A 12,114-nucleotide genomic window follows, 5' to 3' on the forward strand; every position below is an offset into this window, starting at 1 on the left:
TGTTTTGCCTAGTTTAATCTTTTGCATTTTTTTGAGACAAGGTCTTGTATAGCCCAAGCTGGCCTCAAACTTGCTATTGTAGCTGAGGTTGACCTTGAAGTGCTGGGCCTCCCGCTGTAGCTTCCTGAGGGCTGGGATTATCCTCTAGTACCAGCAGACCCAGCTCAGCTTCTTTTGGAAAAGCAAAAAGGATTGTCCTAAAACCAGGTGTTGCCAGGAGGCAACTTGGTAGAACATGAGAGAGACTATTTTCATCATAAAGAGTTCTCAGCCGGGAATGCATAATGAAATCCTATCTCAGAAAGAAAGAGAGAGAGAGAGAGAGAGAGAGAGAGAGAGAGAGAGGGAGGGAGGGAGGGAGGGAGGGAGGGAGGGAGGGAGGGAGGGAGGGAGGGAGGGAGGGAGGGAGGGAGGGAGGGAGGGAGGGAGGGAGGGAGGAAGGAAGACTAATATCCAGAAATAAATAAATCACTGACATTCTTTTAAACTTTAGAACATGTTTATTAGTGTCAGGAGTGGTATGGTGGTGGGAAGGTACACGAGTGTGTGTGTGTGTGTGTGTGTGTGTGTGTGTAGAAATCAGAGGACACTTTTCAGGAACTGGTTCTCTCCTTCTACCATGAAGGACCTGGGGAATGAACTCAGGTCTTCAGACTTAGCAGCCAGTCAGTGCCTTTCCCCACTGAGCCATCCCACAGCATTGATTTTTTTTTTTTTTTTTTTTTTTTTGGTTTTCCAAGACAGGGTTTCTCTGTGTAGCTTTGCACCTTTTCCTGGAACTCACTTGGTAGCCCAGGCTGGCCTCGAACTCACAGAGATCCGCCTGCCTCTGCCTCCCAAGTGCTGGTATTAAAGATGTGCGCCGCCGCCGCCGCCGCCGCCGCCGCCGCCGCCCGGCTGATATGTTTATGGGCAGATATTTATTAGAGTTTGAAAACGACTCTCATAAACTTCACAGAAGCACTGATAAGGACTGAGCAGGAGTGACCAGAAGGACACGGTGTTCTAGCTGATAAATTATAGTTGCTGTTAGGATTTCGTGTGTGCTAGCGGGTAGAGCCAAGGTGCCCCACGGCAGGTGAGAGACAGAGATGCCATGCAGACAGCGCTCAATGAAGAGTTTTATTTGGTGGGAAGAAAAAGAGGGGTGAGAAGGAGGGAGAAGGGGGGGACGAGGGGTTCAAGGGGTGTGCACCTCATGGGAGGAGAGCAGAAGAGAGGAGAAAAGAGAGAAATGGGTGGAGCTTTCCCTTAAGAATAGGCTCTTTTTTTTTTTTTTTTTTTTTTTTGGTTTTTCGAGACAGGGTTTCTCTGAAGCTTTGGAGCCTATCCTGGAACTCACTCTGGAGACCAGGCTGGCCTCAAACTCACAGAGTCCCGCCTGGCTTTGCCTCCTGAGTGCTGGGATTAAAGGCGTGTGCCCCTGCCACTCGGCCAAGAATAGGCTTTTACATCAGGGCATAGGGTGGCGCCAAGGGGCGGGATCAGAATATTAACACTTGCCACTTTCACTTTGCCTAATACAGTTATTAGGTTATTAATATAACCTAATTAGTTATTAATTATTAATTAGTTATTAGTTATTAATATAACCATATTAAAATAACAAAAATGTTAGACCAAGAAAAACGCAACACTGCCCACATTGCTTTGTAAAAAAAAATCTATGTATATACTAAGAAATCAAACAAAAAATATTCTGTACCCATGGAAGCAAATGAAGATGCTGTGTGTTCCCCCACAACCAACTTCATCTATTCAACCTTTTTGAGGGCAGCAGAGGGCATACATCATTATGTAGCCCTGAATGGCCTGGAACTCTCTATGAAGACCAGGCTGGCTTCTAACTCACAGAGATCCAGATGTATGGGTGTACGCACATGCCCACAGCATGCAGCATGCATATGGAGGTTCAAGGACAGCTTTGGGAAGTTGATTTTCTCCTTCCACTTGAGAGGGTTCTGAGGATCAAACTCGGGTCATCAGGCTTGGCAGCAAGCACCTTTAACTGCTGAGGCAGATCAACAGCCCAAACCAGTTATTTTAAAAATGAGAAATAGCCGGGCGGTGGTGGCGAACGCCTTTAATCCCAGCACTCGGGAGGCAGAGGCAGGCGGATCTCTGTGAGTTCGAGGCCAGCCTGGGCTACCAAGTGAGTTCCAGGAAAGGCGCAAAGCTACACAGAGAAACCCTGTCTCGAAAAACCAAAAAAAAAAAAAAAAAAAAAAAATGAGAAATAAATTGTTAGAAAACTTTATCAAGCCCATGAAGATGTTTTGACGCAACATCTTTAGCGGAAACGATAAGACCTTAGAGAAGACTGAACATAATCAGTAATTTTTATGTGTTTGTCGTCCGAGCACCGTTTCCTGACAAACTGAGCAAGCAAATCCTTTCATTATCTAAAATCCGAGTCGAAGCAGGAATTTCTTAGGTTTGCCTTTGGGTCTTTATGAAATACCTGTGTGCCTTCTGAGGAACGGGGGTTTCACTTACTGCCACAGAACATAGTGGAAATTTGATAAACGTCCTGTTACCGAGATTTCACCAGTAAACACAGGTTGGCCTGGTTCACCAGTGTGTTTCAGTGACTCCGAGCAGTCTAGTAAATATTTGTTCGACAAACATGACTTAGAAACCCGGCCAGTGGCGGGTACAGCTAAAATCCAGTGTGAAAAGTTGGCTTTAGTCTCGGGTTTAGGATTAAATTCGGATCAGAGTGAGCATAATTCCGAAAGGGTTTTTGTTTGGTTTTGTTAGTTGTTTTGTTTTAGTGCTGGGTTGAACCCGGGGATTTGCATATGCTAACAAGCCCCTGAAAGACATATATTAAGACATTGTGTGTGTGTGTGTGTGTGTGTGTGTGTATGTGTATTAATATTACAGTGAAATAACTCAGTTCCACAGATATGGGATGGGGGAGGAGACAAGTTGGAAGCAAACAAGTGAGACTCCGAGGAGAAAATAGCTCCTCCGAGGGGAGCCACATGCCTTGATACCCATGGCAGCCGCATGAGGAAGCAGCCTAAAATTAGCAGGATGGGCAAGCCCAGGAGGGAAAGCCAAGCAGCCCTCTCGGCCCTCAACTGGTGAGGAGTTCCCAGAGGAACCCCCTTAGCCTCTGCAGCCTCTGCTGGTGACAGGTAGGGCCCCCACTGGGGGGTAAAGCAATCTCTCCCTCCCTCCCTTCCTCCCTCCCTCTCAACCTCTCTTCCTCTCTCCCTCCCTTTATCCCTCCCTCTCCCCCACTTCCATTCTTCCTTCTTGTGGCTTTTTTGTTTTGTTTTTTGAGACAGGGTCTCACTATGTAGCCCAGGCTGACCTCAAACTTGCAATCTGCTTGCCTCGGCCTCCTAAGTGGCGGGATTATAGGTGTGGGCTACCATATCCAGTGAGAGAGAGACAGAGACAGAGATAGAGACAGAGAGACTGATTTCTTAGGAGGCCATCCAGAGAATTAAAAGATTTGCTATTATCTATGAATGACGCTTCCAACAATCTAGCTATTAAGAGCTTCATAATCCAAAGCTACACAGAGAAACCCTGTCTCAAAAAAAAAAAAAAAAAAGAGCTTCATAATAGAAATCTCATATCCATATCCATCCTTACCCAGTATATTCACCCAAACCACCCACTTCGCTTTTTGAATTGGGGATCTCTAGCATGTGGTACACTGCTTTCTCAAGTGTTACAGATGCCTTAGGAAATCAGGAAAGCAGGTGGAAAGAGAACTGAGGAGGGTGCCATTGATGCTTTAGAGAAGGTGTGAGATAAGGCAGAGCCGGAAAGGTTCAACAGGATGCAGACAAAACCAGTCAGGCAACGAGGGCTTTTTCCACGGTTGAAATACAGAATGAGTTGAGCTGCTTGAGGACGGATGACAGAATCCTGCCGAGAGCTCGGGTTTTATCTGGTACTATTTCATAAAGAACCAGCAGTCAGGCAAGGATAGCTGCGGACGCTGAGAGCTCCAGCTCTTGGAGGTGGGCACAGAAGGGTCAGGAGTTCAGGTCGGCCTGGGCTACATGAGACCCTATCAAGGAAGGGAGGGAGGGAGGGAGGGAGGGAGGGAGGGAGGGAGGGAGGGAGGGAGGATGGAAGGAAGGAATGATGGAGGGAAGGAAAGGAAGGAATGATGGAAGGAAGGAAGGGAGGAAAGATGGAAGGGAGGGAGGGAGGGAGGGAGGGAGAGAGGAAGGAAGGAAAGAAGGAAGGAAGGAAGGAAAGAGAGTGAACCATTCTCAGTCAGGTTACTAACCATTGACTCTTCATTGGCTGGTTGGCTGGTTTCGGGACACAGTCTCCCTGTGTGGCTCATGTTGGCCTCAAACTCTTGATCCTTCTGCCTCAGCCTCCCAAGCCCGAGAACAAACAGGCCCCAACCCTAGTTCCCACTCTTTTTTATTCCAGCTGTGCTGATGTCGGCAGAGCTCTAGGCCAGGTCTCAAGCACCTTAGGCAGATGGTCTTTCACAGCTCCTCTGTGGGTCCACAGCTTTCTGTCTTCATTTCTAGCATTTATTTTCATATGTCTTATTTCTTTTTTAAAAGTTACAAATCTGGCCGGGCGGTGGTGGCGCACGCCTTTAATCCCAGCACTCGGGAGGCAGAGCCAGCGGATCTCCGTGAGTTCGAGGCCAGCCTGGGCTACCAAGTGAGCTCCAGGAAAGGCGCAAAGCTACGCAGAGAAACCCTGTCTCGAAAAACCAAAAAAAAAAAAAAAAAAAAAAGTTACAAATCTTCGGTGGTGTTAAAACTTTCCAAGGCAAATGAAAAGGATCTTCCTAGGTTTAATCTAAAGGGACGGTACAAAGCAATAACAGAAATTCAGAACTAAAACAATAACTTATAAGAGATATATAACTATATATAACTATAACTCTGTGTGTGTGTGTGTGTGTGTGTGTGTGTGCTTTGCCAGCATGTATATCTTTGCATCACATTTTTGCAGTGTCTGCAGAAGCCAGGAGAGTATCAAATCCCTTGGAACTGAAGTTACAGATGGTTGTGAGCTGCCATGTGGGTGCTGGGAATCAAACCCAGGTTCTCTAGAAGAGCAGTCAGTGCTCTTAACTACTGAGCCAGCTTCCAGTCCCAGTGATGATTTATATTTAATGATAGTCTCAGATAAGACCTGATATAATGACACCTATCTAATTAGGACATCCTGGGAGGGCACATAGGTATATATTCTAAGGTTATGCATTCTGTTTGTTTGTGTTTTGAGACAGGGTTTCTCTGTGTAGCCCTGGCTGTCCTGGAACTCTCTTTGTAGACCAGGCTGGCCCAGAACTCACAGAGATCCTCCTGCCTCTGCCTCCCCAATGCTTGGGGTTAAAGATGTGCCCACCACGGCCCAGCTTCTCCTTTCAATGTTAGACATCTAATCATAATTAAAAAAAAACCTACAGAGCAGATTAGAAGACAACATTAACACAGCAGGGTGCTTTAAACAGACTACTCAATAAGTAAGTGTTTATTAAAACAGGAAAGGGAGATACAGTTATAGATATGCACATAATACAGCTGTGACATTGTTTCATAAAAACCGTGGAAATAGTTTCTTGTTCCGGACCAGGAGCACCAATTGTAACATCAAGTTTGAACTAACATCAACTGCCATCTGGTATAACTGACTTACTTTCTTGGGTCCTCATTTATCTGCAGTTCTGGATTAGGAATAGTATGGTGTCGGGCCTGGAGAGACAGCTCCATGGCTAAGAGTGCTTATGTGTAAGCATGAGGTCATGAGTGTAGACCCCAGCGCTTGTAAAAGGCTGTGTATGAATGCCCGTAACCCTAGCACTGTGAGGGTGGAGGCAGGAGGATGATTGGAGCTTGCTGGCTACCAGCCAGCTCCCATTTCAGCGAGAGACCCTGTTTCAAAGAAATAAGGCAAAAAGTGACAGAGGGGAACACCCAGTGTCCTTCTCTGGCTTCTGCACACACTCAACACGGTCATGCTCACCCTCACTCACAGCTGCATATGCAAAACACACACACACACACACACACAGAAAGAGAGAGAGGAAATCATACAGGATTGTAGGTAAAATGCCATGTCCGTTGTTGATACTGTGGAGTTATTTTATGGCAAGGTCTCCCAGACACACCTGCCTCGGAGGTGTTTATTTCATGCTAAATATGACACACTGAATTACAGGGTGGAGTTTTAGGGAAGTCTACTTGGTTGACTGTCATAGATCTTGTAGCTTATAATTACCTTGATGAAATTAGCAGGTTCCACCGTCTGGCATTCAGCTTTCCAAGCTCAGGCTCACAAACATTGTTTTTCCTCAAAAAAAAAAAAAAATCTCAAAGTATTTTTTTTTCATTACTGAAGATTGAACCCAGGGCCTTATTCATGTGTATTCCACCAGCCAAAACTATAATTTGTTAATTTACTTTCCTGTTTGTTTGTTTTTGGAGACAAGATCTCACTATGTATCCCTGGTTGGCCTGAACTCACTATGTAGACCAGGCTAGCCTTAAATTCACAAGAGATCCTCCTACCTCTGCCTCCTGAATGCTAGAATTAAAGGCAAGTGCCACCACATCCCAATTTGCTGATTTACAAAGAGACAAAAAGGCTTTAAAGTAAGCCAAATGGCATGTTTTCTTACCAACTTATTTTTTTCTTTATAAAGAAACCCAAAGCCAGGGTGCTGCTGGGCAGGCACAGACAAATCACTGACTCTGGCCTATGGTTCAGTGCTATTGACTTTGGGCTCTCAGCTCCCCTGTCTGGAGCAGGTGCCTCCTATGATTTAGTAGCACAGAGCTGAGGATATAATGCACTCATTAAATGAATGGATATATATCCCATCATTCAGGCTACAACCAAACATTGCTCTTTTTTTCTTGTGTCCTTGAGACTTTAGGAGGGGATTAGGAAGATTTTTTTTTTAACTCTTTATAAAAATCCTACACCCACAACTGGTGTGGTGGCGCACGTCTTTAGTCCCAGCACTCAGGAGGCAGAGGCAGGAAGATCTCTGAGTTCAAAGCCAGCCTGGTCTACAGTTCTAAGAAAGCCAGGGCTGTTACACTGAAAAACCCCGTTTCCAAAACCCAAAAACAAAACCATACCAAAACAAAAACCAAAATCCTATACCCAAATGAGAAGTATTATTACTAATAAATAATAGATATATGTATTTATGATAGGGTGTCACTATATAGCTCAGGCTGCCTTGAACGCAAAAATCCTCCTGTCTCAGCCTTTCAAGTTTTGAGAATACATCCATTGCCCCACTCCTGGCTTTAGAAGCTTTAAAAAGCACAGCAGAATCGAGGAGCTGGCTTGATAAAGTGTCTGTTGTGCAAGCACAGAGACTTGAGTTCTGATACACAGCTACACAAAAACAACATGAACAACCACATAAATGATACAGCCACATGCAAAGCCAGATGCATCGTGGTCCCTGAAACCCAGTGAGTATGGTGGGAGTTGGTGGGGTTGTGGAGACAGGAGGTCCCTTGGGGCTTCCTGCCGGCCAGTCTAGACAATCAATGAGCTGCAGGTTCAATGAGAGAATGAGGTGGGCAGTAATAGCAAAAGACACCCTTACATTGACTTCTGGCCTGGCCTGGTCCCTGAATAGACATCTTAATATAGAAGAGCGCGCGTGCACACACACACACACACACACACACACACACACACACACACACACCAGCCAATACTTTAAAATATTGAACTCCAGAATTTTTAAAAATAAAATAGAGGTTTCCAGGTGTGGTGGTACACATCTTTAATCTCAGTACTCAGGAGGTAAAGAGAGACAGACACATTTCTCTATAAGAGCTAACCTCATCTAACTCATGAATTCTAGGTTAGCCAGGGCTACATAGTAAGACTCTGTCTCAAAACAAATGAACAAACAAAAAAACAAATAAACCCCAATGCTTTAAATGGTAAAATTGTGTTACTTATATCTTACTATATGAGAAAATGTGATTCTGGGGACCAAACCTAGGACCCATATGCATACTAAGCATGCTTGGTTACCGAGCTACATATACCCTCAGCTCCATTTTTTTTTTAAAGAGAGAGTAGGTGACTGAGGAATCAAAATCGAAACAGATTTTGATATAGAACATCTACTCCCCAAATTGAAATAAAATAGAAGAATTTTGCTAAGACAGTTCTGTTTTTGTGTGACTTTGGTCCAGAGATGGGTAAATGCTGCCAACAGATCAAGCGATACTCCCAATGATAACTGAAGCATGGCACTGAATGCATGTGGACATAGTTCACTGAAACTTGAAGATAAACATAGGCTATGCAAATAACTTCATGCTCAGATGGTTTCTGGTACTGAGATGTCATGTAGATGTAAGTTAATTATCCTTTCTATATGACAGTTTGCCATGGTAAAAACATGTACACTAAACATGTAAAACATGTATATAAAATATGTCAGAACCACTGACAGGATGAGAAAAAGATAAGAATAAGGAATAATTTTCCTTTCTTTTTTCTTTCTTTCTTTTTTTTTTTTTTTGTTTTTGTTTTTGTTTTTTTGTATTTTTTTTTTTTTTTTTTTTTTTTTTTTTGGTTTTTCGAGACAGGGTTTCTCTGCGTAGTTTTGTGCCTTTCCTGGAGCTCACTTGGTAGCCCAGGCTGGCCTCGAACTCACAGCGATCCACCTGGCTCTGCCTCCCGAGTGCTGGGATTAAAGGCGTGCGCCACCAACGCCCGGCTTTTTTTTTTTTTTTTTTTTTTTTTTTTTTTTTTTGGTTTTTCGAGACAGGGTTTCTCTGTGTAGCTTTGCGCCTTTCCTGGAACTCGCTTTGGAGACCAGGCTGGCCTCGAACTCACAGAGATCCACCTGGCTCTGCCTCCCGAGTGCTGGGATTAAAGGCGTGCGCCACCACCGCCCGGCGTTTTTTTGTATTTTTGAGACAGGGTTTCACTGTGTAGCTTTGGAGTCTGTCCTAGAACTCACTCTGTAGATCAGGCTGGCCTCAGTCTCACAGAGATCCACCTGCCTCTGCCCCCCAAGTGCTAGGATCAAAGGCGTGCGCCACCACCGCCTGGCAAATAAAATGTCTTATTGGGATTGAGACTGCCTCAGTGCTAGAGCACTTGCCTAGCATGCACTAAGGCCGTGGTTTCTATCCCCAGCACCACAAATAAACAAACAATAACTGTAGTGCCAGCACTGCAGCCTTTAAATAAAGGGTCTTCCTGTTTTATTTTTGTTTGTTATTATTATGTGTGTGCATGCCTGTGCATACATGCATACTGTAGTGCACGATGAAAATCAGAGGCCAATTTTCAGGAGTCACTCAGTTCTTGCCTCCTGCCTTTTTGAATCAGGGTCTCTCTGCTTCTTTTGTTATTTGTTTTTTATTATCAGTGTGTGGGCAAATGCACACCCATGTAGAGGTCAGAGGACAACTCTCTGGAGTAAATGTCCTGCCACCCTTTTCAAGGGTTTCTCTGGTGTCTGCTCTGCGGCACATTTACTACAGACTAGCTGGCTCGTGAGCTTCCAGATGGTTCTCCTGTCTCCACCTCCCACTTGGATGTAGGAGTGCGGGGATTATAGATCTGTGTCGGCACATTTGACCTTTTAAAGGGGGCCCCGGGGGCTGGGGACGAACCCAGGTGCTCAGGCTTGCACCGCCAGTGTCTACCTGGTGTGCCCTCTTGCTGCTCTCGTAATAGTCTTAAAACACTACTGTATTGTACCTGACACCTGTCCAGTTGACTGCCGTTGTCTCGTGGGGCCTCTCGTTTACAGGAGGCATTAATATGCATCCACATTAGTCTTTTGGACAGTTCAGGACTATGAAAAGATGAAGCTATTTCCCCACGTTCCCAGGGGTCTCCCCTGTAGATCATTTAAACTGAAGAAGAGTTTCGTGAGCCTGTGTTGACCGCTGCACTTAGACAGACATCCTTTATTTAGAGTAAATGAAAAAATATATATATTCGCTAGGCATCGGTGGCGCACGCCTTTGATCCCAGCACTCAGGAGACAGAGGCAGATGGATCTCTGTGAGTTCGAGGCCAGCCTGGTCTACAGAGCGAGATCCAGGACAGGCTCCAAAAGTTACACAGAGAAACCCTGTCTCAAAACAAACAAACAAACAAACAAACAAACAAACAAAACAAAAAGATATGCACTGATACTGTCCATTATTTTCTTGTCATAAAACACATACCGTAGACTGATATATTGCTCTGATATTTGTCACCACTCGATTTGGCTGCTCGGGTCTTGTTTGATACCTGGCCTGTCGGATCAAATTATAATTTAAAGGCTTTAGCTATGTTTAGCCCCTTGGCAGTGGGTCAGTTGACAATCCAGAACTCAGAAGCAGATGTTTCCGGAGCACAGTAACTAGATAGGAGCATTTTTCTGGGTATCTTTGGCATGAGTCCGAGCTCCGTTGATCACGACTGGTGTTCGGCACGAGGTTTAAGTGACCTGATTCACATGCTCTCACAGACTTGTTACAAAAACTCATCACTCTCCGGCACTAATTGGCATTCTTGTTGTCAGCCTCAGGAAAGACGCCAAGGCCTGAGTCAGTCTGGAAACCCGAACTGCGGCCGGGCCTGAGTCAACAGTCTCAGTGGCCCATTCAGCCTTTGGCCTTTCTTTAAGTTTATGGCTCAGCACAGCTGTGAGAACTTCACTACCTGTGACTTTACACAGCGGACCAGATGATGTTTATCTCACTTTTTGTTTCTATTTTTACCTTAGTAATTTTAATGGTAGAGTCTTGCTGTATAGGCATGGCTAGCCTCGAGCTCACATCATGGTCCGGACTGCCCCAGAACTTGTGGCAATCCTCTTGCCTCTGCTTCCGGAGTACTGGGATGACAGACACGTGCAGCTAACAGCTGGCTTAAGAGACACTTCTATAATAGTTGTACTTAACATTTGTTGCTCACATGTGAGGAACCAGGCATTGATCTGAGTACCAATAATTTTCACAGAACTCCTATGACAATAGTTCCCACCATTTCCCCTTTGAAGTTTGTTTATTTATTTATTTATTTATTTATTTATTTATTTATTTATTTACTTTTTGTTTTGTTTTGTTTGTTTTGTTTTGTTTTTCAAGACAGGGTTTCTCTGTGCAACATCCCTGGCTGTCCTGGAACTCACTCCGTAGACCAGGCTGGTCTCGAACTCACAGAGATCCACCTGCCTCTGCCTCTCAAGTGCTGGGATTAAAGGTGCCACCACCACACAGTCATTTACTTATCTGTTTACCCAGGGCCTCAATGTGTTGCCCAGACAGGTCTCAAACTCTGGGTTCAAATAATTGTCCCACCTCAGCCTCCAGAAGGTTGGGACTTGAGGAGCCCATCACTGTACCTGGCTTCCCCTTTTTAGAAATGAGCAAACAGAAACGTCAAGAGACCTCATAACTTGCTAGGGGTTTCTCAGATAGTAAGTGATGGAGTTAGAATCTGACTCTAAATACAATTACATTCAGCCCAATTATAGCACTGACTTGGTTTCTTCTTTGACCATCTTGCTGTGGACCTGGTGTCTGCGTGTGTATGTGTGGGATGCACGACTGTGTACAGGTGTGAGTTCCTGTGTGTGCACGTTCACGTGGAGGCCTGTGGACAACTTCAGGTGGCGTTCCTTAGCACTGCCCACAACTTTATTTTTGAGACAGGTTGTCTCCCTGACCTGGCACTTGCCAAGTAGGCTGTGCTGACCAGGGAGTCCCAGGGATCGGCTTGTCTCTGTCTCCCAGCACTGGGATTACAAGCTCACACTCTCACACTCATTTTTTTTTTTAATGTGTATGAGTGCTTGCCTGCATGTATCCATGTGCACCATGTGCACACTTGGTGCTTGTGAAGACCAGAAGAAGGCATCAGATATCCGGCAACTGTTGTTACAGATGCTACAGATGGTTGTGAGCTGCCATGTAGGTGCTGGGAATTGAACGTTGGTCCTCTGAAAGAGCAGCAAGTGCTCTTAACCGCTGAGCCATCTCTCCAGGCCCTCACACTCAGCTTTTTTTTTTTTTTTTTTTTTTTTTTTTTTTGGTTTTTCGAGACAGGGTTTCTCTGTGTAGCTTTGCCCCTTTCCTGGAACTCACTTGGTAGCCCAGGCTGGCCTCAAACTCACAG

General features: G+C 45.0%; 1 protein-coding gene across 2 annotated transcripts in view; it reads left to right on the forward strand.

Moving 5' to 3' along the window:
- The first annotated feature begins 2,921 nt into the window (after positions 1-2,921).
- Positions 2,922-12,114, forward strand: part of Mypn (myopalladin) — a 115,235-nt gene continuing 106,042 nt past the window's right edge. Inside the window, exon 1 of one of the 2 annotated variants that reach the window (XM_076557137.1) lies at positions 2,922-3,143. The gene's annotated coding sequence lies outside the window, so the exon portion shown is untranslated. The remainder of the gene's footprint in view (positions 3,144-12,114) is intronic. The other variant, XM_076557136.1, reaches the window with a different exon arrangement.

Source organism: Peromyscus maniculatus, chromosome 21 (assembly GCF_049852395.1).
Source record: "Peromyscus maniculatus bairdii isolate BWxNUB_F1_BW_parent chromosome 21, HU_Pman_BW_mat_3.1, whole genome shotgun sequence".
Classification (NCBI taxonomy): domain Eukaryota; kingdom Metazoa; phylum Chordata; class Mammalia; order Rodentia; family Cricetidae; genus Peromyscus; species Peromyscus maniculatus.